The 27,971-nt window shown below is 39.4% G+C and overlaps 2 protein-coding genes across 16 annotated transcripts in view; one reads left to right on the top strand and one right to left on the bottom strand.

The window, feature by feature from the left end:
• RALGPS1 (Ral GEF with PH domain and SH3 binding motif 1) overlaps nucleotides 1-27,971 on the bottom strand; it is a 375,247-nt gene that overhangs the window by 154,077 nt on the left and 193,199 nt on the right. The gene's annotated exons all lie outside the window — the stretch shown is intronic.
• The window catches only part of ANGPTL2 (angiopoietin like 2), a 41,959-nt gene continuing 27,005 nt past the window's right edge, over nucleotides 13,018-27,971 (top strand). Inside the window, exon 1 of the mRNA XM_007060932.4 lies at nucleotides 13,018-13,777. The gene's annotated coding sequence lies outside the window, so the exon portion shown is untranslated. The remainder of the gene's footprint in view (nucleotides 13,778-27,971) is intronic.

Here is a 27,971-nt window from a genome sequence, read left to right as displayed (position 1 = left end):
AACCTGTTGCAGACATGTGTAAGTGCTTGAGACTAAGTAAAGTTTAGCTTTAAGTGAAAGCACTCTTGTGTTGTCCTGTTTGTGCCAACCATCTATCAGTCGGACGGCCGCGTCTCCCCTAATTTATTTCCTGACACCAGCTCACACAGAGTAAAAGTTACCAAGAACTTTGGGTTGAAAGAACCCCGGGTTACAGAATTGGAAAACCTGCATCATGTGACACTGTGCTTGCCCCATGAGGCACAGCAAACCCTTCCCAAAGCACCCTGTGGCCAGTTTCACAGTGGGATAACTACCACAATGCACTGCTGTCTTTGCTGTTGCAAGAGCTGCAAATGTGGATGCGCTCCAGCATCACAAGGAGCACAGTGTGGACACGCAGCAGTGGTTTAATTCCAGAGTTTCAATAAAAATGGTATAACTTGTGGCACAAAAACTTGCCAGTGTAGACGTACCCTAAGTCATAAAATTCAATACAGATTTATCTTTGCTCTGTACTGAGCACTAAATTATTATAAGAATTCTTTAAAAATACATTCAAAGCATGCATTAAAAACCTTGTTCTTGTCATCCTTTTTACTGATCTTCCAAAATGGCATAGATTAGCCTTTCATGCACTGTAAATACTTAGGCAAAAGTGTCATTAACACTGGAGCATTTATCAGGTATTTATATGGAATACAGTTATAGGCTTCATCCTACCGGACTGCACCTGTGATCCATGTAGTCTAGTATCCTGTCCCCTGCTCGTACAAGATAAGAGCAATCATCCTCTTAGTTTCTGTGTCGTCTCCCTCATGGTTTTCTGCAAAAACATGTTTCTATGTGAGGGTGGGGGGGTCTTACTTTTTAAACAGAGCTATTAGGTCCTATTCTTTTCTTCTGGACTAAGTTAATGCTTTAGTAGTCCATAAGAACAATCTAATCACTCTAAACTGTGACTCCCCTGTTCATCATGGGCAGAACAGGATCGTTTGAATTCTTTTGGAACATCATCTACCAAGAATTAGAAGTTTATGCTCAAATAAATTGGTTAGTCTCTAAGGTGCCACAAGTCCTCCTTTTCTTTTTGCGAATACAGACTAACACGGCTGCTACTCTGAAACAAGAACTAGAACTGATTATACTTCCCGATGTACCATGTTCTTGTAAGAGGAGTTCCTGAAAAAGAAAGATGGGTGGGAGGCAGGTGAGAAGAGTATGGAACTAAACTGAGTGTCCCAGTTCTATTATCTCCATAACAGAGCAGTATGCTATGGTACTCAAAACACCACGAAAACAAAATGGTGGTTGCCAAAAGGTGCAGAAATAACTGGTGGATTCACTGGAAGTTATAAAGAGTCCCCAACTGATGAGTCAGATTTACTACCCTGAGGACATAACTGGATGCATAGATCACGCAAAAGATGCGAATGTATTTGTCCTCTGGAACCTTGGACATTTTCTTCGAAGGTCAGAAGATCTGCACCACGGGTAACAAGATTGTCTTGGATTGTCTTGTCTGCCATTCTCCTGAACAACTCTGGAAAAAATTCTAGTCATCCGGCTGTAAAAACGATGTTGATAGAACAACAGCCTCATCAAGAGGATGAGGATATGGGAGTCGCAATACTGGAGTTCTTGGCTTGTAGCCCTTCTTCAGACCCTTAATCCAGCTGATCAGCAGTAGGGGCTGGTTCCTGTCTTGTCTGAAGAGCTAGTCTCTGTGTGACAGTTTGCTGGGCAGGAACACCTGAGCCAACTAAGGGAGATAAATTGGAGCTAGCTAGAGAAACCTGCACCTGATTGGCAAAGGGGAGACAACTGCCAGCCTAATTAGCCTGGGCACATACAGGGCCAGAGGAAAGAAGCCAGGGGGAAGCCAGAGAGGGGAAGGAGGGGGTAGCTTTTCCCCTCTGGGTGCAGAGGCTAAGGAGTCCTCAAGGCTGAAAACCTGAAGCTGTATAGGGTGAGAAGGTGATGGGATTGCACCCTGTAAATAAACTGCACAGGCACTCTGGTGCCGCATGACGGCTATCTGCCATTGGAGGTAGGAACCATTACCAGGCAGTCTGTCAAGGAAAAACAAATTCCCAAACTGAGGGAATTAATAGAAAAGAAAAAATGAAATGCTATACTAATCACTAAACTAACAACTACCTAACTAGTTACCACTATTTACAATTATTTACAAGCAATAAGAAGCTGTTTAGTGAGTGAAGAGGCTCGGACATTGCAGAGTTCCAGGTCAGAGCCACAGGTGGTGAGAAGGAACTCCATTCCTTCCCCAAAGGAGTAAGTGCAATAATACCCACATAGCTCACAGGAGTGCTGGACTTAATGTTTATAAAGTGAATCACAGGTTTAGAAGGCATTGCAAGGGTCATCTAGTCTAATCCCTTGCCAAGATGCAGGATTAGTTGTGTCTAAACCATATAAGACAGATGGCTTTCCAGCCTCCCTTTGAAAACCTCCAGTGAAGGAGCTTCCAATGACCTTCCTAGGCTTTTTTACAGTTAGGAAGTTTTTCCTGAGATTAAATCTAAATCTGCTATGCTGTAGTTTGAACCTATTGCCTCTTGTCCTGCCCTCTGTGGCAAGAGAGAACAACTTTTCTCTAACTTTTTTAGGACAGCCTTTCAAGTATCAACTATCATGTTCCCCCCTTAATCTCTCTTTTCCAAACTAAACATACCCAGGTTCTGTCAGCCTTGGTTTAGATGGCTTGTATTCTCTCTCTTTGATCATCTTTGTCACTTGCCTGTGGATCCTTTCCAGTTTCTCTACATACTTGCTATACATTGGTGACCAAAATTGGACACAGTACTCCAGCTGAGGCCTAACCAGCACCAAGAGTGGTACTATCACCTTGACTTGCATGCTATGCCTCTATTAATGCAACCTAAAATTGCATTTCCTTTCTTTGCAACAGTATTGCACTGGCAGATGACAGAACAAGAAGCAATGGTCTCAAGTTGTAGTGGGATAGTGGGAGTGGTCTAGGTTGGATATTAGGACACACTATTTCACTAGAAAGGTGGTAAAGCACTGGAATGGGTTACTTAGGGAGGTGGTAGAATCTTCATCCATAGAGGTTTTTAAAGCCCGGCTTGACAAAGCCCTGGCTGGGATGATTTAGTTGGTGTTGGTCCTGCTTTGAGCAGGGGGTTGGACTAGATGACCTCCTGAGGTCTCTTCAAACCCTAATCTTCTATGACGACTAATTTTGATCTACCGTAACTCCCAGATCCCTCTTAGTGGTGCTGCTGCCAAGCCAACAACTCTCAGTCATTCTGTATTGTGCATTTGTTTTTTCTTCCCTAAGCGTAGCACCTTACATTTGTCTTTGCTGAATTTCATTTTGTTGTCCATAGCCCAGTCCTCCAATTTATCAAGATCCCTCTGAATTTTAACTCTATTCTCCGAAGTGTTGGCAACTGCTCTAGCTTTGTGTCATCTGCAAACTTGATCAGTATGCTCTCTATTCCTACATCCAGGTAACTAATAAAGATGTTAAACACTGGACCCAGAACAGATCCCTCTGGAACCCCACTTGAGACCCCCCTCCAATCTGACATAATTCTATTAATAGTTACTCAGTTTGCAGTTGTTTAACCAATTATGTATCCACTTAATGGTAGTTCAGCTGAGCCCACATTTCTCCAGCTCACTTATCAGAATGTCATGTGGGACTGTGTCAAAAGCCTTGCTGAGGTCTAGGTATATTATATCCACCTCCTTCCCCCATCCACCAAACTAGTTACCCTGTCAAAGAAGGAAATCAAGCTCATTTGGCATGATTTGCTCTTAGTAAATCCATGCTGGCTGCTAGTGATTACCCCTTCATCAGCCACATATTCACAAATTGAATGTTTTATACATTGCTCTAGTTAGCTTCCCAGTATCAAAGTCATGCTGACAGGTCTATCATTCCCAGTCTCCTTCTTTTTACTGTTTTTAAAAATGGGCATTATGTTAGCCCTCCTCCAGTCTTCCAGGACATCTCCTGTCATCCATGAGTTTGCAAATATTATTGCCAGTGGTTCTGAGATTTCTTCAGCTGATTCCTTCTGTACCCTGGAGCAAACAATATCAGGCCCTGGTGATGTGAATTTATTCAAATTGGTCAGAAGATCTCTGACTTACTTATCTCAATCTGCATCCCTTCCCCTTTATCATCTATGGTAATTTTGTTAGTCATCTGGTCACATCATTTTTTGTGAGAAGACTAAAGCATTGAGCATAGGCATTGAGCAGCTCTGCGTTCCATTACCAGCTCACCTTCTCCATTGAACAGCACACCCACACAATCCCTGACATTTCTTTTATCTCTCACATATTTGAAGATCCTTGGATAAAAGGTACTATATAAATGCAAAGTAAATAAAGACAGGACCTTGAGCATCCTGATACTGAAGCTACTGCACTGGCTTCTATCAGATAGTAGACTAACTTCAGGATTCTTTTGCTCATCTACAGACCATCAAAGGCTGTCAACACGCATCAGTGCCTCTGCATTCCCTGAGACATATGCTTTAGTCTACATCAATTTGATAGCACTGGTAGTGCTCCCACTCTTTCTGGACATTCCCGAGCGGTTGGGTTTAGGGGCCTTCCAAGTTGGGCCCCATGTACTCTTGAAGCCTCCTGAGTCTGAACAGAGTCCCGGCACTGATCCTGGCTTGGGGTCTCTAGACACAATCACAGGATGCAGACCCTTTGCCTACCAACCCCTCTTGAAAGTTAGGACCCCAGAGTCCAACTGCTTAGCCCCTGGGACTAGTGCTGACTCCCCACACATTAAGTATTCACAAAGCAAAATATAATCAGACACAGTACAGTAAAAATGTTTACACCTGTTTAAGCCATTAAAATAATCACATTTTAGAAAATAGTTAAAGGAAATTTGATCCAGCCTTCCATATGTCATTCCTTGGTTGGGGTGATTCCCACAGTCAGCATCCAAAGCAACGAGAGCTGAGTTTCATGACCAGTTCATGGTGACCACAGTGTTTTTTGTTTTGAAGTGAATGCTGATGATTGACTGAAACTCTTTAACCACAGAACAGGAAGGAAAAGGAAGAAACAGGGTAAATTTCTACATGCTGTTCCTGCCAATGTGCTCCCCCCGCCCCGCCCTTTTCTGGAGCGACCAATCTCTAAGGGTGCAAGAATACTTCATTCTCCATGTCCATGCAAGTAGGGTCACAACCATGAAATGAAAACAATGAGGAGTCCGGTGGCACCTTAAAGACTAACAGATTTATTTGGCCATAAGTTTTTGTGGGTAAAAAACCCACTTCTTCAGATGCATGGAGTGAAATTTACAGATCCAGGCATAAATATATATTGGCACATGAAGAGAAGGGAGTTACCTTACAAGTGGAGAACCAATGTTGAAGGGCAATTCAGTCATGGTGGATGTGGTCCACCCCTCTGATACTTGGAACCATGAAATGCACTCTTATCTACTCTGAGTTACAATCACCAACTCATTGCACATGAAAATTGGTTGAGGTTCATTGTTTTTGGAATTTAAAATATAATACTTCTAATCATCAGCAGGAAGCGCTGACAAAACCATTTTGAGGATCACGGGCTTGTCTTTACTGCAGTGTTAGTTTGAGGCATGACTGTGGAGCCTGTACTGCGAATCCAATCACTGTGCAGCGTGAGTGTTATTTTGCAGTACGACTGCTCCCACTTGAGGTAGGCTATCCTGAGGGGAGATAACTCCTGTGCAGACAATTTGAACTACCTCTGCAGTGAAGACATAGCTCATGCTGTGGTAATACTAATAAATAATAAATAATAAAATTAATAATAATAATGAATATATATGAGATTAAAAGGATGTTTGAAAGCCTGTTTGTCATTCACTACGAGTCATCCTTTTATGGTGACGTTATGTTTATATTATATGGCCAGATTTTTGCCCAATAGGCAAAAACAGTGGGAATCTTCTCTGTTACAATACCTTTCTCTCACAATCATTGTCAGAAGCATGCGGTGAGATCAAACATACTCAGACTGTTGTGATCTTTTATTTATAAAAAGAAGATCAATCTTGTGTTTATTTTTAAGGCAGCACTTGTTACCAGTTTGTTGTATCTCATGACCTGCTATAGAACAAGAACTGAAAATCATATTTTATTTATGATGCCTCTCTGCTTGGAACATCAAACAAGGCAGAAGACATAGTTAGAAAGAATGACCATTTTCCTTCGTTACTGTACGTATCTGAAAGCAAAGGCACATTTAATAATCGACTTGTAAGATGCATAGTATTAAAATGGAAATGTAGCCATTGTGAAGTGTTCTGAAAACTATGACATTCAGTCTAAAATCTTAATGAAGATGAATGGATTGACCTTGATGTCAAGGCCTTGCAAATCTAAGAAAAGCAAGTTTCCATTTTGTCCAAGAGGAAGCCACACCCTTGTAAAAGGTGGATGCAAAATCCCATTTTGCCTTCTATCCTTCCTATGACAGATTTATAGAGCATTCTGCCAAACCATTCTGATTTTCTAAAAACAGATGGAATCTCTACATAAAAGCTCTCTAACCTCTAGTGTATAGGGAGACTTTACTTGCTCAAACTGATAGGCACATTTTAACAGAACGTAGAAAAGAAAATTTCTTCATCAAATGAAAATTTTTATTGATTCAGTCTATACAGAAAACCACAGAGAACTTGGTTAGATGTTGGTTAGATCATAACTGCTGAAAGGGAAGAATAGACATACGGATGGCAGGGTGCTTAGATGTCTTGTCAGAGTTGTTCAGAAAGAAAGCTTGTCCAGACAGTCTCCATGCAAAAGAATAAATGGACACAAACCTGACATCAGGAATTACAACATTCAAAAACCAGTAGGAGAACACTTCAACCTCCCTGGTCACTCAATAACAGACTTAAAAGTGGCAATTCTTCAACAAAAAAACTTCAAAAACAGATTCCAATGTGAAACTGCAGAACTGAAATTAATTTGCAAGCCATCAAATTAGGCCTGAATAAAGACACTCACACTTTCTTGTCAACTGTTTGAAATGGGCCACCCTCATTACCACTACAAAAGTGATTTTTCCTCCCTTGGCATTTACTGTTAATTGAATTGTCTCGTTAGACTGACCCCACTTGGTAAGGCAACTCCCATCTTTTCATGTACTATATATGTACATATATACTATACATATATAGTACATGAAAAGATAGGAGTTGCCTTACCAAGTGGGGGGTCAGTCTAATGAGGTATTTCCAGTAGAGATAAGGAGGTTTTAGTACCGTTATACAAGGCACTGGTGAGACCTCACCTGGAATACTGTGTGCAGTTCTGGTCTCCTATGTTTAAGAAGGATGAATTCAAACTGGAACAGGTACAGAGAAGGGCTACTAGGATGATCTGAGGAATGGAAAACCTGTCTTATGAAAGGAGACTCAAGGAGCTTGGCTTGTTTAGCCTAACTAAAAGAAGATTGAGGGGAGATATGATTGCTCTCTATAAATATATCAGAGGGATAAATACCGGAGAGGGAGAGGAATTATTTAAGCTCAGTACCAATGTGGACACAAGAACAAATGGATATAAACTGGTCAATGGATATAAACTGGTCATTGGGAAGTTTAGACTTGAAATTAGACAAAGGTTTCGAACCATCAGAGGAGTGAAGTTTTGGAATAGCCTTCCAAAGGAAGTAGTGGGGGCAAAAGACCTATCTGCCTTTAAGATTAAATTCGATAAGTTTATGGAGGAGATGGTATGATGGGATAACATGATTTTGGTAATTAATTGATCTTTAACTATTCATGGTAAATAGGCCCAATGGTCTGTGATGGGATGTTAGATGTGGTGGGATCTGAGTTACTACAGAGAATTCTTTCCTGGGTATCTGACTGGTGAATCTTGCCCATATGCTCAGGGTTTAGCTGATCGCCATATTTGGGGTCGGGAAGAAATTTTCCTCCAGGGCAGATTGGAAGAGGCCCTAGAGGTTTTTCGCCATCCTCTGTAGCATGGGGCAAGGGTCACTTGCTGGAGGATTCTCTGCTCCTTGAAGTCTTTAAACCAGGACTTTGAGGACTTCAATAGCTCAGACATAGGTGAGAGGTTTTTTGCAGGAGTGGGTGGGTAAGATTCTGTGGCCTGCGTTGTGCAGGAGGTCGGACTAGATGATCGTAATGGTCCCTTCTGACCTTAGTATCTATGAATCTATGAATTCAATTAACAGTAAAATGCCAAGGGAGGAAAAAATATGTATATATACCTGCTACTGTATTTTCCACTCCATGGATCTGATGAAGTGGGTTCTAGCCCATGAAAGCTTATGCGCAAATAAATTTGTTAGTCCCTAAGAGGCCACAAGGACTCCTCGTTGTTTTTGGTGATACAGACTAACACGGCTACCACTCTGAAAGGAATATGAGTGGTCATCTCCAAGAGGCTCAAAGAGGAAAAGTAAAGATAATTTTGATACTATGAAATACAAGTAGTCCAGTGGGAATCAGGAATTCCTGAGTACTAATTCTGTGTTTGGCACTGACTTTTTCAGGCCTTGGAGAATTCAAAGAACTTCCTGCCTCAGCTTTTCCATATAAAAAGAAAGTTTAAATATTTACTGGTACATACGTCACAGGAGTGTTGTAAACATAAAGTTCTTTAAACATGAAAAGTGCTATGTAAGTGTCAATTTAGATCCCAGGAAGGGATTTCAGAATAGAAATAGATTTCAGAATTACAACAATAGTCAGTCTAACTGGAGTACAGAGGATGACACTGAATATGGTAACAGATTAACTTCACAACTGGATTAGAGATGGAATTTTCATCTGAGGTTTATCTGATTAGGATAATGTTTTTTTTTACAAGGTGCATGCCTGGTGAACATGTCTTCAAAGGACCAAGCTGACAAACAAATATGCGTTCTTGCCCATGTACTCTATCCTCATATGCAGTTACAGTATTAGCACAAAAGTAGGTGCAACTACAATGCATGAATACTCACCTGGCATTGTCCAAAGATACACGAAAGGTGAGTACTGACTGTAAGCAGTCCTATAGGAGATATTATTCTAAAGACCACTAAAGTTAGTTTAATTTCTCAAGCTGCAAATGTTGTCAAGTTAGAGGATTCTCCCTACCATCCACAAATACTTGTCAAACAAAAAAGCTAAGTTTGGAAAATTCAGACATGGTACATGCAGTGTACTCTTAGATCATGTCTACACTAGCATTTATGTCAGCAAAACTTTTGTTGCTCAGGGGTGCAGCAAAAACACATCCCTGAATGATGCAAGTTTTGCCGGCATAAGTGCTCATGTGCACAGCGCTATGACCATTCATTGAGCTAACGCCGCTCATTGAGCTGGTTTTATTATGTCAACGGGACAGCTCTCTCCTGTCAGCATAATGCGGCTACTGTAAGCTTGTAAGTGCAGAAATGTCCTAGGCTTTTTCTGATCTTTCCTATCTCTTTTCTTACCTTTTTGGTGTTTCTCTGATAAGCAAATCAAGTGGTTATTAATTTTTTAATAAAAAAGAGCTCCAATGAGAGTGCCTCATCTAGCCTCTGTGGAGTAACTATGCCTCCTTATGTTCAGCAAAGCACTAAAGCATGTGCTTAATTTTTGAGTATGTTCTTAAACCACATTAAAATCATGGGGCTTAAGTATGTGCTGAATAGTGAGGTTTTGCTGAATATGGTTCTATGTACCAACTGGAATTTCCATCCTGTGAAAAATTTAACCATTCCAATTGGAACAAAAAGGCAGAAATGTGAAATTTTCCACCAAACAGAAATTTTTGAAAAATTCCATTTCAAAAGAGAAAGTGGATTTTTTAACATTTCCAGCGATGCCCTTGTTCCCCAGTAGAGCAGCCAAGCACCCAAACAGCAGGCCAACCCACCCACTAGGCAGCTGTGGCGGTTGAGAGCCAGGCAGCCCATCTGTCCACCCGCCTGCCAGGTGGTCAGCAAGGGAGCTGGGCATCAGGGATCCAAGCAGGAAACTAGGCAGGCAACTCTGCTCAGTTTCCATCAAAAGCTTAGATGGAATTGACATGTTCCTGTAGAATGGGTCAATTCCATCAAGTGAGCATTTTCTGATGGAAATCTGTTCTGTCAGAAAATTTTCAACCAGCTGTAGTCCCAAGTGCCCATGGTTACTATTTGAATGCACTTTGGGGTGATCCTTCAGACCCCAAAAAGTGGCTCCTTGTGATACAGGGAAACTGTCAATGTTTTTAAGTGAAACTGCACAGTAATAAAGTATCATAGAATATCAGAGTTGGAAGGGACCTCAGGAGATCATCTAGTCCAACCCCCTGCTCAAAGCAGGACCAGTCCCCAATTTTTGCCCCAGATCCCTAAATGGCCCCCTCAAAGATTAAACTCACAACCCTGGGTTTAGCAGGCCAATGCTCAAACCACTGAGCTAGCCCTCCCCGCAAAGTAGAATGACAACAGCTGATATATTTGAGCATAAGCTTGGTTAGTCTCTAAGGTGCCACAAGTACTCCTTTTCTTTTTGCGAATACAGACTAACACGGCTGTTACTCTGGAACAGCTGATCTGTAAGGTGCTTTCTGTAACATCCTCCTGCAAGGAACACAAGGCCACATCTGTTGAAGGAGTAAGAATGAGTTCCTGTGACAATTACTGCATTACCAGCAAATCATATTTTTTTAGTGTGTTTACCATTAGGCCAAAGGGCCTATTGTCAAGTGAACCAAACCCCTAGCAAGCTTTAAGAATAATTTGTAATAATAATGTTAACCTGTGTAACCTTTATTAAGAGTGGAAAATTTAGTTTAGTGAGAGTGGAAAGTTTAGTTGCTGAATGTTTAGCATGAAATCCTATTTATCAGAACAAGTGTTCTAACTGCATTAGTTTGGAAAGTCTGAATATTACAATATGTGCTTGCAAATTTGCAAATGTATCAGACAAAGGGGATTTGAGTAATTGTTATCTGTGAAAAAAGTGAAGCTATAGATTGCCAACAAACTATAAAAAATAGTTTGTTTGAGTTACTGATTGAACCAGACAGGACTGGGATCAGCAGTAAGCTTTAGTTTCATAAGGACCAAGTATTGTTATATGCTATGGTTAGCCTTCTTATGTGCTAGTCTTAAATAATAAAGTCAACTCTATTAATAAAGGCCATCAAGCTTGACTACTCCTGTCTTACTATTTATTGTTACCAGCTAAGACCAGCCCACTAATCAACTTTGTATATAAAAGTAACAAGTGTGCTCTTTTCAACACAGTATGCATTAGTTTTTTATAAATAAGGAAACTTCATAATTATCACTAAAACTGTTAATTAAATTAAAGGGTAGGTACTTAATGAACAGAAATGCATCTTTTCTATTAAATTCAAAACTTATCTCCTATTTTCTCTTTGATAAATCTAGTTTAAAGTTTTCTCATATGGATTTCCTTAATCCCTGCAAGCAGATGAGAGATCTTGTAACAATCTGTCTCAAAAATTAACTAAAAGCACAGAAATAACTTGCTTATGTATGACCTTTTAAAATGACCTACTCAGACGGCTAGGATACTAAATAGTGAGAGGAAGTAAAGAAATAGCCCAGTTTGCTAATTGTTGATTTTTAATTGCAATTAAGTCAGCACTGAAAGCATTTTTTTAAATTAGTTTCACTTTTAATTTGTAATATTTCTGTGAAGTCTTTTAGCATTGTACAGATGCACCTTAAAACTGGATCTTTTATTAATAATCCAAACAAAGTCTATTTTAAAATATAATTTATAGCAGTGGCTCCCAAAGTGGGGTCCTCCAGGCTCTTGGGGGCCCATCAGGGGTTATGCATGGGTCTGTCCTGTGAGTAAGGCCTGAATGTGCTGAAATGATGTTCTGGCACTTTTGCCACATGGAGGATGCCATTTTGTCTTCAAAATGGTGTCCTCCACGCACCATGATCTATCATGCACACTGCGTGCGATGTCACGCTGGCTGGCGCATTCTCACCCTGGCAGGGGCATTCTGGTAGTGACAGAAATGAAAGGGATCTGGGACAATTAGGCAGATGCCAAAGCGGTTTTTGGCAGAAAAAAGTTTAGGAACCACTGATCTATAGCAAATGACCATGAGTATACACTACACATAGAAAAGCAATGGCAGATTTTGTAGCGTGTAATCATCAATTGGGAAGAAGTCTTTAAGAATGAATAGTGAACATGTAAGAGCTGTGGAACACCAAGCAGCATCATTTGCAGGCGAACACGTAAAAAAACATTGGGGTTCAGCCAAGTTATATTAATATATTTCCTTAAACAGTATTAGATAACTGGAGAGCTTACTTGAGTTTGGACAAATTGATTTCTGTCTTCACCTGGAAATGTCATGACAAACTGAAGGCATGGGGTGAGGAAGGTGCTAGAACTAGAAGTGTTCAGGCACCCCTTGTTACTTTGATTGTCTTTTTAGTTATTATTTATGTCTGTCCATAGTAGTACAAATTCTCTCTTTTTTGCCTACATACTGAACTGAAGAGGAATAAAATAGATGTTGGCTAACTAAAAACCCAGAAATAATCAAGGGGCTGCTGTGCAAATTGCCTGAGTTAGAAGATACTCCGCACCAACATTTGTATTGTGAAAAGTGCACTAAAAAGGAAAGAGACTCAGTCTCCCACAACACAATTTGCAGTTTAATCCTGCATAGATAGATATTCTAACATCTTGTCTGAACAAAAATAAATAAATAGATCATGCTTCTTAAACACACAGTAGACTCCAGAATTTCTCTCTGAACTCAGGAATCACAGCTTTGAATTTTATAGGTAGATAACTCACTTTTTAGATTAATATTAGCAGTTAATCAGTAATGCCAAAATCTAAGGGGTCTAATTTCTACATGTTTTTAAGTACTATGAACAAATGGCTCACAATAATTCAGACAACTTTACTAAACATATACCAATTCCACAAAATGCTACCGAAAAATGTAGCTAAAATAAACACATTACATAATCCCAAGAGCAGAAGCCTGGCCTTTCCGCAACAAAACCCTTTACAAAGCATTGATATCTTCATAAGGAACTGGTAGTTTTTCAGCTCGGCTGTCCATAGGAAATTGTTGCTAATGTGCTCTGCCAAAACCCAGGGAGGCAGCCTCCTGCACGCCAGATTACTTTGGACTGCTGTGAGCTGTGACATCACTGTATTAAAGTTCGGTTTCAGCCAGACCTCTGCTGCTTGTGGTTAGGGGGAGGCCCTGAACGTGTCTATTGCTGGTGGATCCCTTGTACTTATGGGAGGGGAAAAAAGGCTTATCCAACCAGGACTTGTCTACTTGCTGCATACTCAATACGTTTTTTTTTTTTTTTTTAACTCCAGCATGTAACTCCACCACAAAGGAGCTGAAGTTCAAATAAGGCTGCTTTAGTCCTGCATGAAATGATAGATTCAAAACTTCGGAATTGAAATGCCTGAGTTCTCTTCTTTCATCAAAAGAAAGTTACTACTTCAGCCTATTGTCCCTCCATGCCTATAGCATGAGGATGTTCATCTTAGATTCAGCAACTAGTTGTCTTTTTTTCTATCAAAGAAAAGAGTTTAAACAATAAGAAAAACAAGATTATCAGAGCCTTAGGGCATTAACTTTTCTAATTATAGTATCAAATGTATAAAACTTTTCAGTGGCAGAGTCTAGCTAGCTTTCACTGCAGACATACTTCTGATACAGAGATGTCACAGTTCCCATGGATAAGCTGTTCAGTTAATCTTTGATAAAAAGCACGTTAAAGACTGAAGAAAGAAGCCAAAGGCAAAGGAAACACGGTAAGAATGTTATCATAGTACAGCTGGTTTACATTTAAAATATACAGATGTTTTCACATGTATGAAATAATTTCCAGTGCATAGAGACTGAGTTATAAAGCCAGTCTTTTAGTAGCAGCTTTGTTTTGTTATGAGTTTTATTACAATCTCTCTGATGTAAATTTAGTTATGAACTGTGTAATGCTTATTAAATAAGCAAACAAATATATATAACTGTTACAAAAGTACTCTTGCATCCATACAATTTGTAACTAAAGTTGAATTTTGTAAATTTTTACTCTAAAACGAAAATATAATGTTTGGTAAAAATGATTTAGTGACATTTTACAGTGTCAGACAATCAAAGACTTCTTGCTGAGCAATTAACTTTTAAAGAACATGAAGATTATTTCCTTCTTACTTTATTCTGTACATAGTTGGAGGTTTTGTGCCTTCTTCTCATACTGACTGTACATTTGTTCGAAGAATTGTATGCTTTTCAGCAAAACTTTTCATGACAAAAAGCTCTACATTTCTTTCATGTCTGCTCTTTGAAAGAGCTATTGTATTAAAAACCCGGAAGCCTGCCTTCAATCTCTTCTACATTAAGTCAGATTAACCAGATATGAAAGTTCCTGTAAATCCCTACAGGTTTTATAAAATATCCTGCTGTTTGGAAGTTTACGTGAACCCTTTACTTTAAAAACAAAGTAGTATTTAGATGCATCTTTTTGCAAGTACAGCATTCACCAGCTTTACTGGTTAAATACAAGCTTTTGAACAAGCAAAATAAAAGTAAGTATTGAAATTTTGTATTACAGGGCTACTCCATACTAACAACACACTGAAAGACTAAGCGTTAGCTTTTTATACTCTTTTCAAGAGTGATTGGATTATGTGAAAATAAAGTGAGGCCACTGTTAAGGGAAGTAACAGCAAATGCAGTGCTTGCTTTCAATAACTACATTCCAAATCCATGAGAGCTAGCTTTACTGAGGCACAAAGAACAACCCACTAAATGGATTCTGCCTGCTAAATTTCTTGATGATCCAGAAAGAAAAGCTGTACTTCTTGCAATTAAAAGAGCTACTTTCTTTTGCCGGAAACTGTACGAAAGAAAGATAGAAGGCACAACAAGATGTAATCCCTTTCTTACAGCAATTGGTACCATTTCAAAACAAAAGTACTCTAAGAACTAATTAAGATTCCCTCACTCTGCTGTATTTTCATTAGTCATCCATTCACTCAACAACAAAAAAGTTGTTCAGAGTTTTAAGAATGAAGTAGTGTTTGAGGATTGGTTATTACCCACAATTTGAACTGAGCAGAACAAGCTGAAAAGAGTATTGCAATGAATCTGTCTGAAGTAGTTCATTTCATTTCAGCCAGTAGATTAGTGTTCTGCTTATGGGAATCCAGTAACTAATGGCAAAGAATTCAAAATACCCTTACGCACCCAGGAATTCCTAAAATCAGAGTAAAACGAGTTTTCAACTTGTAAGCACATCACCTTTTCTATATTTAAAGTAAATGCTGTACCTGTCATTTTTTCCCGTGGACTCCATTTGTTTACTTTAAACTTTAAGTAAAAATGTAGAGCTATTCCCTGAATTGCCAAACACACATACTGTTGTACAGTATTTGCACTGTAAAGTTCAATTTCCTGTTACAAAACAAGTAAGCCAACACAGAAAAAATTCTAGTAAAATCTTTTGTTTAATACATAGCAATCTCTTTTCTCCACAAACAAGAAACAAAATAAATGAGTTTACTTAACAAGAAAATACAAATCAATTGATGTCTTTCCACTCTTGGAGAAAACAGAAAAATCTTTCTAGCTCTGACTGAGCTAAAGGACAAGAGTTTGTTAGCACAATGCCCACAATTCTATAATAGAATGACTGGAAAATGGGGCATGTAAAGTGTATGTTTTTTTAAGCATTTTGACAGAAGGAGTGGGGACTGAGGAAAAAAAGACAGTTTCAGAAAATTATCATACTAGTGTTGTGAAATCAAGATCAAATTACTGACTGGTGTTTTGAAGATGCCTGCTAGTTGGAAGGTCTCCTACAATCACTGACTACCAAATGATTTTACAGAAGTAAGAATTAAGACGATTTTTCTTCAGAAAATATTTTAAATTTCTATTTGCCTTTTAATTCCAATTAATGTATAGAACTGTATGTTTACTGTAATCTAAAAGAACGCCACCTGTGTGTGATGGACAGGGGAGGCTTGGGGGATTTTACAGAAACACACATTGCTGCCTTGTTCCCTATTTTGGTTAAACTTTTCTCCTTCAAAGAACGGTAACGTAATAAATTAAGTGTCTATCACAATCTCGTGTGTGAATACATGTAACACATATTCATATTTATTTTAAATGGTCACATTTTTTCAGAGAAATACCATATGATCCAACACTAGGCCTTTCATGAATCTGACTTCATTTGTGTGTATAACCCTACTTGTGGAAGTTGCACAAACAGCTTCATAATACAGTTTTTTAATACTGGAGTCATCCAAGGAAAACAGCCCACCCAAACCTAACAATTACCAGTAACTCTACTATAATAAATGTAATCTACACAAAATTATTGGTTCAACTGCTGACTAGGCTTTAGTTCCAGATTTATTTAGTATGTGCTGAAAAACTAATCCATTAGTATTTATCTGGTGTTACATTTATTTTTCTTTTGAAGCAAAAAGCTCTAGAGATGCAGTTCCAGAATGTTATGTGGTGTCCAAGAAGAGCACATCTCATGCAGTCACATTCTCTTTGGATTAAGCTATCTATATGGGGTGTTTCTAAGAGGATCTAGAGTGCTACTTTAATTAGTGAACTATATGCACTCAACTAAGAGATGCAGCAAAAAATACCTTTGCATTTCAGGCCAGAGAACCACATTTAAGGATGGGATCTGGGCTTCAAGCCCTGTTGAACCAGAGGAGGATGAATAATTAAGATGAGAATAAACTGGGAGCTCTGGCCTCCTCCCGTCCCACCCTTGATTAAATTTAATTTGTAAGTTAGTAGGACAAAGACATGACATTTATTTAATAAAACCAGTTATACAAATGTAGGATGGGGCATAGGAAATAAAAGCAAAGTGACTGAACAATGAAAATTTGCAGCTGTCTTATTAATGCGATGATGTACTACGTTTAGAAAAACAAAATAAGGGTCCAACCACTTACATTAGAAATCCTATCGTATTCCATCTGACAGCTCAGTGCTCTTGTTCATATGCGAAGAGCCTGTTTCTCAGTTTGGGAAGATCTCCCTTTTCTACTGAGAAAAGGAGGACTTGTGGCACCTTAGAGACTAACCAATTTATTTGAGCATAAGCTTTCGTGAGCTACAACTCACTTCATCGGATGCATACTGTGAAAAGTGTAGAAGATCTTTTTATACACACAAAGCATGAAAAAATACCTCCCTCCACCCCACTCTCCTGCTGGTAATAGCTTATCTAAAGTGATCACTCTCCTTACAATGTGTATGATAATCAAGTTGGGCCATTTCCAGCACAAATCCAGGTTTGGGTGGGGGGGAGAGAAAACCTGGATTTGTGCTGGAAATGGCCCAACTTGATTATCATACACATTGTAAGGAGAGTGATCACTTTAGATAAGCTATTACCAGCAGGAGAGTGGGGTGGGGGGAGGTATTTTTTCATGCTTTGTATGTATAAAAAGATCTTCTACACTTTCCACAGTATGCATCCGATGAAGCGAGCTGTAGCTTACGAAAGCTTATGCTCAAAAAAATTGGTTAGTCTCTAAGGTGCCACAAGTCCTCCTTTTCTTTTTGCGAATACAGACTAACATGGCTGTTACTCTGAAACTTTTCTACTGAGGATTACCAATACTCCAACCTGAAGTGCATCTGAAAACCTGCCCCCCTCAATTCCCTAATCCCAAATTGCATAGGTGCTGGAACTTTGGGTGCTGCCGTATCCCCTGGCTTGAAGCAGTTTCCATCATAGACAAGGTTTACTTTACAGTTTGGTTCAATGGCTCTCAGCATCCCCAAAGTACAAACTGTTCTACACCACTGCCAACTGGCAAACAATTTTTTTAATATTATAACCTTTTGTTAAGAACAATTGCTGGAACCTCAATTTCTGGAATTTCAGTTCCCAGCTCCTGGCATCATGTAGTTAATTAGTGAAGCTGCAATAAATTAGGCTATCTCTGATGTACAGTTACAGCAGTGCAAATTGTCACTAAAAGTCACTGGAAATCTCCTTGTGTAAAATCTTGCCTTAAACACGGGAAATTGTTGTCTCGCGAAAAGCAGCCTCTCATGGTGGATACAGTATCATGTATCACTTACATATAAGCTGGGTTTATGCAGTTCAGTGCATGAGGCTTTCATACCAACTGTCCTCTATCTTAATAACAATACACTATATATAGAAGAACAAGAGTAGCAGAAAGTTAGTCAACTAGTCCTACCTAGCTCCTGAAATCTTTAAGATTCCCTTTTCAGAATAGTATCACATACAAGTGAAGACAGGGTATGAACTGTGTCTTTTGATATGAAATCTATAGCTGATAAATTTTATGCAGTATCGCCTTAAGAGTTTTCCAGACAATAGTTATGTCTGTTGATATTATTTTGCTTTTGTATTTCTCCAGAGTTTCCTAGCATAAATGCTATTTTGTTTTGACTCTCAAAATGTTTCCCAACTACCATGCACTTAAAATAATTAGCAATTCTTACCCCAATAAAAAGCATAATGGAAGTCAAAGTTTAGCCACAATTCATCTTTCCTATGGTCTCAGCTGTTTTCCAAGACGCTGAAATTTAAACTGTGGTAGGAAAACCAGGGTTACAGATGCCATAAAAATGTCTCATGAAATACCAATCCCCCATCACCAAGTAGGACTTTTTGTTGCAGAAATTCTTTAGGATTACAGACATTATACATACAGTAATAATAATAAATCTCGCCTTATATAACATCTTTCTTCTTCAAAATGCATTACAATTATTAACTAATTAATGCTACTAGCTAAGAAGTGCTCAATTTAAACAGTGCAATCTGCAGTATTTGGGGTTTATTTGGTGCACTTTTCATAGAATCTGAATAATGCTTTACAGAACACACAATGTGAGTTCCTAGAAGTCACATTTTTCAGCTAATGAAGGTTATCAAACCCTTATATTCACATGCACAAAAAAAATCTTTCAAATGTAATAACCATTAGAAAATCTAAAATAGATAATCTGATACAAGTATATGTATGTATTTTTCATTAAAATGAGGGATTAACTTTTGTATATAGTCCTACAGTTATTCATAAAACAGAAATTTTCAGCCTCATTCTTATGAGGTCATGACAATACATAAGTGAAATACCTATTTAGTTTCAGATGGTAAAATACTCAAGTCTTGTGGAAATCTCATTTGTGAGTTTTAAAAACATTTATAATAATCAACAATATTTTGATTAAGCAAGAACGTTCCTACAGAGTACAAATGCCTTACAGTGCAATATGGAAAAGCAATTCCCAAAGTCGCTTTTTCTTAACTTGTGACTAACAAAGCCAAAGAAAATAATTATTTGCTTTTACTTTTCAGGGACTGGAAAATACCGAATAACTTTTTCTGAAAGTTTATTTTCCCTTCACTCTGACGATAGGAATGTCCTCTAATTGTGTCTCAAGGGAAACCAAACATTGACAGAGCAAATATACACCAATCAGGACACAGATTACAGTTCAAATAATATAGAAGGGTGAATACTGGATAAATGTGCTCGCAAACATATTAATCAAATCCTATTCATGATTCAATCCAACCACATTTATGTCCTTTGTGTGGTTTTTCATGACCACTCAGAGAGTTGGTTTATGTGAGTACAGATGTTTGCAGAGGAGCTTTTATTTGTGTAAGTGTGGATATTCAGTATGACCTAGTGCGTTTGTGAGCATTTACGGGAATTCATAGCAAAACTGTTGGCACATCCATATTTATGTAAACTGGCTTGTGTGTTTTGGTTTTAAGAGTTTAGGAGACAAGGAGAGACGAGGAGAACATTTTAAAGTCACTGGCGTTCTCAAGCAAAATAATTGCAGTTTGAGGAGCCATGGGGAGAGAGAAGGGAAGATAATGAGGGAGGAGAGATGTTCGAGAAGCAGAAGAGTCCCTAGCTTGGAGATACTTTGTTTTTATAATGGGGCTAGATTACAGACAGTGTTTGTAGGGTGGCCAGATACTGAAGTGAGAGTTTCACATCTGGTTACAAACATGGTCCTGCTCAAATAGGTACTGGCCACTGTGACAGAGAACAGCTACTGACAGACAGGAGGGTGCCAACAGAGAGAAATCAGGGATCACCAGAGAGCAGCATCCCTGTTAAGGAGAAATAGGGGCAACAGCTACAAGAATTACTTAGTATGAAAGTGACAAAAGGAAACTGAATGCAAAGTCTGCTAGAGAGCCAACAGATGTGACATACCTTTCTCTCTCTGTGAGGAAGGAATCCAGATATCATAAAAACGGGGAGCCTTCTAAATAAACAAATATAATGCTATCTTGTACAAAAGAGGACAGAAAACTAATGTGGCTTAAACTTCCCTAGGTCTGTGTGTATGATCTGTTTCTCTCCACTTCCCCCCAAAGTATACCATCCTCTCCTTGACAGATTCAATGAGCAAGCAATTTGTTCAGGCAGGCATCTTGTTTATAAAATTCAAGTTAGCCAATCAGAGAACAGAAACAATGTCATGTGACCACTTGCACAAAAGTACCCAACACCCAATAATCAGTGTTCATTCTGCAGATAAGCCATTTTCTATAATTTGTTCACATACATTTTTGATTGAACAAGTACAAATACCAATACAGAAAAAAATAAAGTTTTTTTCAAGGACAGATTGCAAACAGAAAAAAGTGATAACTTTGCTAAACAGGCATCCAGCTGTGCTGAATAACAGCTACAATACAGGAACATGTACTGGACTCTGCAGCAAGAACAGCATTTCAACAGGGACTTCTTGTTCTGTTAATATTTGTATATCGAATGGAACAATCAACACACAATCATAGAATCATAGAACATTAGGGTTGGAAGAGACCGCAGGAGGTCATCTAGTCCAGTCCCCTGCTCAAAGCAGGACCAACACCAACTAAATCATCCCAGCCAGGGCTTTGTCAAGCTGGGCCTTAAAAACCTCTAAGGATGGAGATTCTGCCACCTCTCTAGGTAACCCAGTCCAGTGCTTCACCGCCCTTTATAGTGAAATAGTGTTTCCTAATATCCAACCTAGACCTCCCCCACTGCAACTTGAGACCATTGCTTCTTGTTCTGTCATCTGCCACCACAGAGAACAGCCAAGCTCCATCCTCTTTGGAACCCCCTTTCAGGTAGTTGAAGGCTGCTATCAAATCCCCCCTCACTCTTCTCTTCTGCAGACTAAATAATCCCAGTTCCCTCAGCCTCTCCTCGTATGTCATGTGCCCCAGCCCCCTCATCATTTTCGTTGCCCTTCCCTGGACTCTCTCCAATTTGTCCACATCCCTTCTGTAGTGGGGGGGGGGGGCAAAACTGGACACAATACCCCAGGTGTGGCCTCACCAGTGCCGAATAGAGGGGAATAATCACTTCCCTCGATCTGCTGGCAATGGTCCTACTAGTACAGCCCAATATGCCGTTGGCCTTCTTGGCAACAAGGGCACACTGCTGACTCATATCCAGCTTCTCATCCATTGTAATCCCCAGGTCCTTTTCTGCAGAACTGCTGCTTAGCCAGTTGGTCCCCAGCCTGTAGCGGTGCATGGGATTCTTCCTTCCTAAGTGCAGGACTCTGCACTTGTCCTTGTTGAACCTCATTTTGCATCACATTCTCCCTTAAAGAAGCAACTTCTTGAACTAAGTGAAAGGCAGAGACATGGGTGTGACTGTTCTCAAGGTAGCCAGGACTGAGAGTCACCTTGTTATCCCCCTGCCTCTAGCGAGAGGTAGTCTTGCCTGTGATAGCTGGGTTTTAGCTCCCTAACACTACCAATCTATCCGCCACTAAACCACTCTCCTCCGTGCTATGCAAGCCCTGTCTTTGCCTGGTAAGTCCCCTTGAAACATTCCCCTGTGATATTCAGCTCTTGACACTGGCTACTCAGAAATTCCAGATCCTTTACTCCCAAAGCAACAGTGTACCCCAGTTTTACCTTAAATCAGTGCTCCTGCATAGTGCACAGCACTAATGAGCATTTATAATAAAACAAAAGGAGGTTTATTTAAGAAAGAAACAAGAGAGAGTGATGGAAACAAGTGGTTACAACTAGGGCTGTCAAGTGATTAAAAAAAATTAATCACGATTAATCGCACTGTTAAACAATAATAGAATACCATTTATTTAAATATTTTTGGATGCTTTCTACATTTTCAAATATATTGATTTCAATTACAACACAGAATACAAAGTGTACAGTGCTCACTTTATAATTGTTTTTGATTACAAACATTCGCACTGTAAAAAACAAAAGAAATAGTATTTTTCAATTCACCTAATACAAGTACTATAGTGCAATCTCTTTATCATGGAAGTGGAACTTACAAATATAGAATTACGTACAAAAATAACTGCATTCAAAAATAAAACAATGTAAAACTTTAGAGCCTACAAGTCCACTAAGTCCTATTTCTTGTTCAGCCAATCTCTCAAACAAGTTTGTTTACATTTGCAGGAGATAATGCTGCCTGTTTCTTGTTCACAATGGCACAATAGAAAGTGAGAACAGGCATTCACATGGCACTGTTGCAGTTGGCATCGCAAGATATTTGCATGCCAGATGCGCTAAAGATTCATATGTCGCTTCATGCTTCATCCACCATTCCAGAGGACATGCGTCCATGCTGATGACAGGTTCTGCTCGATAACAATCCAAAGCAGTCTGGACTGATGTATGTTCACATTCATAATCTGAGCCACCAGCAGAAGGTTGATTTTCTTTTTTGGTGGTTCGGGTTCTGTAGTTTCTGCATTGGAGTGTTGCTCTTTTAAGACTTCTGAAAGCATGCTCCACACCTCTTCCCTCTCAAATTTTGGAAGGCACTTCATATTCTTAAACCTTGGGTCAAGTGCTGTAGCTATCTTTAGAAATCTCACATTAGTACCGTCTTTGCGTTTTGTCAGATCTGCAGCAAAAGCGTTCTTAAAGTGAACAACATGCGCTGAGTCATCATCCGAGACTACTATAACATGAAATATATGACAGAATTCAGATATAACAGAACCGGAGGCATACAATTCTCTCCCAGGAAGTTCAGTCACACATTTAATTAATGTATTATTTTTTAACAAGTATCATCAGCATCATCAGCATGTCCTCTGGAATGGCAGCCAAACCATGGGGTATCTTTCCTGGGTATCTGACTGGTGAATCTTGCCCACATGCTCAGAGTTCAGCTGATCACCACATTTGGGGTCAGGAAGGAATTTTCCTCCAGGGCAGATTGGAAGAGGCCCTGGGGGTTTTTCGTCTTCCTCTGCAGCATGGGGCACAGGTCACTTGCCGGAGGATTCTCTGCACCTTGAAGTCTTTAAACCATGATTTGAGGACTTCAATAGCTCAGACATAGGTGAGAGGTTTATTGCAGGAGTGGGTGGGTGAGATTCTGTGGCCTGCATTGTGTAGGAGGTCAGACTAGATCAGTGGTTCTCAAAGCTGGTCCGCCGCTTGTTCAGGGAAAGTCCCTGGCATGCCGGACGGGTTTGTTTACCTGCCGCATCTGCAGGTTTGGCCGATCGCGGCTCCCGCTGACCGCGGTTAGCCGTTCCAGGCCAATGGGGGCTGTGGGAAGGGCTGCCAGCACGTCCCTTGGCCCGCGCCGCTTCCGCAGCCCCCATTGGCCTGGAGCGGTGAACCGCGGCCAGTGGGAGCCGCAATCAGCCAAACCTGCGGACACGGCAGGTAAACAAACCAGTCCGGCCCGCCAGGGGCTTTCCCTGAACAAGTGGCGGACCAGCTTTGAGAATCACTGGACTAGATGATCATAATGGTCCCTTCTGACCTTAATATCTATGAATATATGAAGGGCATATGAATGTTTAGCATATCTGGTGCATAAATACCTTGCAATGCAGGCTACAAAAGTCCCATGTTAATGCCTGCTCTCACTTTCCGGTGACATAAATAAGAAGTGGGCAGCATTATCTCCCATAAACAAACTTGTTTGTCTTAACGATTGGTAACAAAAAAAAAATCTACATGTGTAAGTTGCATTTTCATGATAAAGAGATTACACTACAGTACCTGTATGAGATGAACTGAAAAATACTATTTCTTTTATCATTTTTACAGTGCAAATATTTCTAATCAAAATTAATAATATAAAGTGAGCAGTGTACACTTTGTATTCTGTGTTGTAATTGAAATCAATATAAGAACGTAAGAATTGCCCTACTGGGTCAGACCAAGGGTCCATCTAACCCAGTATCCTGTCTTTCGATAGTGGCCAGTGCCAGGTACCCCAGAGGGAATGAACAGAACATGTAATCATCAAGTGATCCACCCGCTGTCACTCATTCCCAGCTTCTGGCAAATAGAGGCTAGGGACACTATCTCTGCCCATCCTGGCTAATAGCCATTGATGGACCTATCCTTCATGAATTTATCTAGTTCTTTTCTGAACCCTGTTATAGTCTTGGCCTTCACAACATCCTCTGGCAAGGAGTTCCACAGGCTGACTGTGCATTGTGTGAAGAAATACTTCCTTTTATGTGTTTTAAACCTGCTGTCTATTAATTTCATTTGGTGACCCCTAGTTCTTGTGTTATGAGAAGTAGTAAATAACACTTCCTTATCTACTTTCTCTACACCAGTCATGATTTTATAGACCTCAATCATATCTCCCCTTAGCTGTCTCTTTTCCAAGCTGAAACGTCCCAGTGTCATTAATCTTTCCTCATACGGAAGCCGTTCCATACCCCTAATGATTTTTGTTGCCCTTTTTCAATTCCAATATATCTTTTTTGAGATGGGGCGACCACATCTGCACACAGTATTCAAGAAGTGGGCATACCATGGATTTATATAGAGGCAACATGAGATTTTCTGTCCTATTATCTATCCCCTTCTTAATTATTCCCAGCATTCTGTTCGCTCTTTTGACTGCCGCTGCACAGAGTGGATGTTTTCAGAGAACTATCCACAATGACGCCAAGATCTCTTTCTTGAGTGGTAACAGCTAATTTAGACCCCACCATTTTATATGTATAGTTGGGATTATGCTTTCCAATGTGAATTACTTTGCATTTATCAACATTAAATTTCATCTGCCATTTTGTTGCCCAGTCATCAATGTAGAAAAACATCCAAAAATATTTAATAAATTTCAATTGGTATTCTATTGTTTAACAGTGCAATTAAAACTGCGATAAATCATGATAAAAATTTTAAATCGTGAATAATGTTTTGAGTTAATCACGTGAGTTAACTGCGATTAATCAACAGCCCTAGTTACAACACAAAACAAAATTATAAAATGCGAACTAGTGACTACACTTAATAATTACCTTTCCTGCTTAATAAAGTAGGTCCCCAACCCCGGCACAAAATTCAGTCTGTTGCAGAGCTTGCTGGCTTCCCATGAACCAGGAGCCAATCTTTCATGAAACACCCTTGCTCAGCAGTGTATTTTCTCAGTGAATGGATGCTGAGTGCCTGTCTCCACCTTGCCATATACTGAATTCATATTTTGTCTTTATTCACATACAGGCAATTCCTTGTCTACTATAATGTTCCTTTCTACCTCCAAATGGTTTGGATTGTTTGCGTTTGTCTGATGGTTTTCCATGGTCTATTCTGGGGAAGGGCGAAGGGTAGACAATTGAGCCTTGCATTACTTTACTGGCTAATCAGGGAAAGGTCACAACTCCCTCCCGCATAAATGCTCCATCATTGAGACGTGATTCCCTGGTGGCTAACCTTTACTCTACGACCATAAGGCATAGTTTTCAACATAGTTACATTATTCTTTAAATATTACCCACACACAGCTCTCAATGATTATGAGTATTGATAAGTTACAAGCTTTCAGTAGAGAACTCACATGCTACCCTTCATGGATAAATACTATGAAAATGGTGTATTAGTTATTGTGAGTTTGTCTGGCCTGAGACAGGAGTTGCTTGTAAAAAACAGGGAAGCCTTTGTCTGTTGGTACCAATAGGCCTCCATGTCACAATGGGATATGAGAGGAAGAAAAGATTCAGCACAATCTAGTCAAATTGTTGTTCTTCATTCGTGCTTCCTTTTCTCTAGCCTCCATTTTTGAGAGGTAGCACAAGGGACAAACGCTGCATATTCTTATGTTCAGATGAGGATAATGAACCTAATTCCCATGTTCCTCTGTAATTCTCGAAAAATGAATTACCATTGGAGAAGCTGAAGAAACATTTCTGATTTGCTCTATGGTTCTTCAGCCTGGAAAAGGAAGAAGCACCCCAAATCCAGCACTCAATTAAAGTCATGAAACACTGTAAAAGGGTCATAATGGATCTCTGAGGGGGGGAAAAAAGAGTTTCTTTCCATGGGTCATAATAAACAGGGTTTGTGAAGAGAAAAGGTCTGCAATTCAAATACTGAAATCAAAGCCATTTTACATCTACTGTGCTGTAGACATTTACAAGAATGGTTTCATCTGTGTGGAAATATAAACTCTGGAAACCAAGTGTGATCTGCTGTGCAAATGCTGGTTATGAAAGTTAAAGCTATCTGGGGTAATTTTAATTTCTGTTCTTTATTTTTCCAGAGTTTTCAAACTACTCTGCTTTAAAGAATACATGGAACTTGTTTGTAACAGCCAGTTCCTTGCTACTTTGGACATGCTGAACCCAAAACTTGTATCTGACGAGTTCTCAAGATTCTTGCCAAACACCATAAGCCACAATCCCTTTCTAATTGCAAAATGAAAATGAGTTTCATTCTGGTTATACTAAAATTTGAGACACATGGGAAATAAACAATTTTCAAAAAGATCCACAAAAATCATTGCTGATACAGTTTTCTTGTATCATTTACTGAAACATACTAACAAAGCCTCACTACAATTCTCTCTCTTTAATTGGTATAATTACAATTAACATAATACTACCATTGACGTTCAATTATATTTTTATTCAGAGTATGTGAATATCTGTAAAAATGATCTAACCAGGCACATTAATTATTAGCATGATGCTTTGTAAAAAATGTATGTTAAATAGAGTTGCCACTTAATTTCATTTTACGCAGTAAATAAATAATAAATTATTAATACTACAGTATTCCTGCTTAGAATGGCAAGACCTTGCTATACAAATGTACTGACTCCATTCTCTTGTCTGCTTTCCTCATAGCAAGTCCACAAAAGCAAAGAGCAAGGAGTTTCCCAAAGAAAGAATACTAATGCTATTAACAGCAATGCAGTAAGGTTTTTTCCCATCTTCTTCTTGCCCTCCCCTTCAGGCTAGTATGTTCTTAGGGAGGTGTACGTACACTGGAAATTTTTCAACAACTTTATTACAGTTGATCAAAAACCACTGCAAGTTCCACCAGTGGAACTCCCAGGGTGGAGGGACAGGCATATGCAGAAAGCAAGCTTTCTTACTATCATGTTATCTAAATATGCTCTAAGCAAACCAAGCTGTCACAATGGCAAAAGTTCCAGGGTCCACAGACTGTGAGCTCTTCAGAGTAGGCACTGACTTTCCTGAACATTTGGAAAGCACGTGACAGGCATTACCATAAATAAAAGGTAATATAAAAAGGGTGTTAACAGAACATTCAGGTTGCAAAGTCAAACACTCAGTAATTGAGAAATGCTAGAATTAAGATTGCCCATGTCCACTTATTCTGACTGCTCAATTTGAGCCATCGAGGGCCCGATTTTTCAGAGTGCTTAGCATTTTATAGCACTTGGATATGTTTAAAGCACAGCTCCCATTGACTTCAGTTGCAGCTGTGAGTGCTCAGCCCCAGAGTCTAAAGTTGGATACCCAGAAAACGGGGAACACACGATTAGTGGCCACAAATGAAAATGTGTGTGTTATTTGTTGAGCATCACACAGAAAATCTGCGGCAGAAGCAGGGATAGATTCCAATTCTCTTGGGCAGCACTCAACTAACTTAACCATGGGACTATCCTCTTTTCTTCCTTCCTCATTCACTAAACACCTTCCAACTTCTGCAACAAATGAGGAAGGGTCCCAGAGACTTTA

The sequence above is a fragment of the Chelonia mydas genome, chromosome 16, assembly GCF_015237465.2.
Source record: "Chelonia mydas isolate rCheMyd1 chromosome 16, rCheMyd1.pri.v2, whole genome shotgun sequence".
NCBI classification, from domain to species: Eukaryota; Metazoa; Chordata; order Testudines; family Cheloniidae; genus Chelonia; species Chelonia mydas.
Note: the sequence above shows the minus strand (reverse complement) of the source record. Positions and strands in the feature narration are given on the sequence as shown.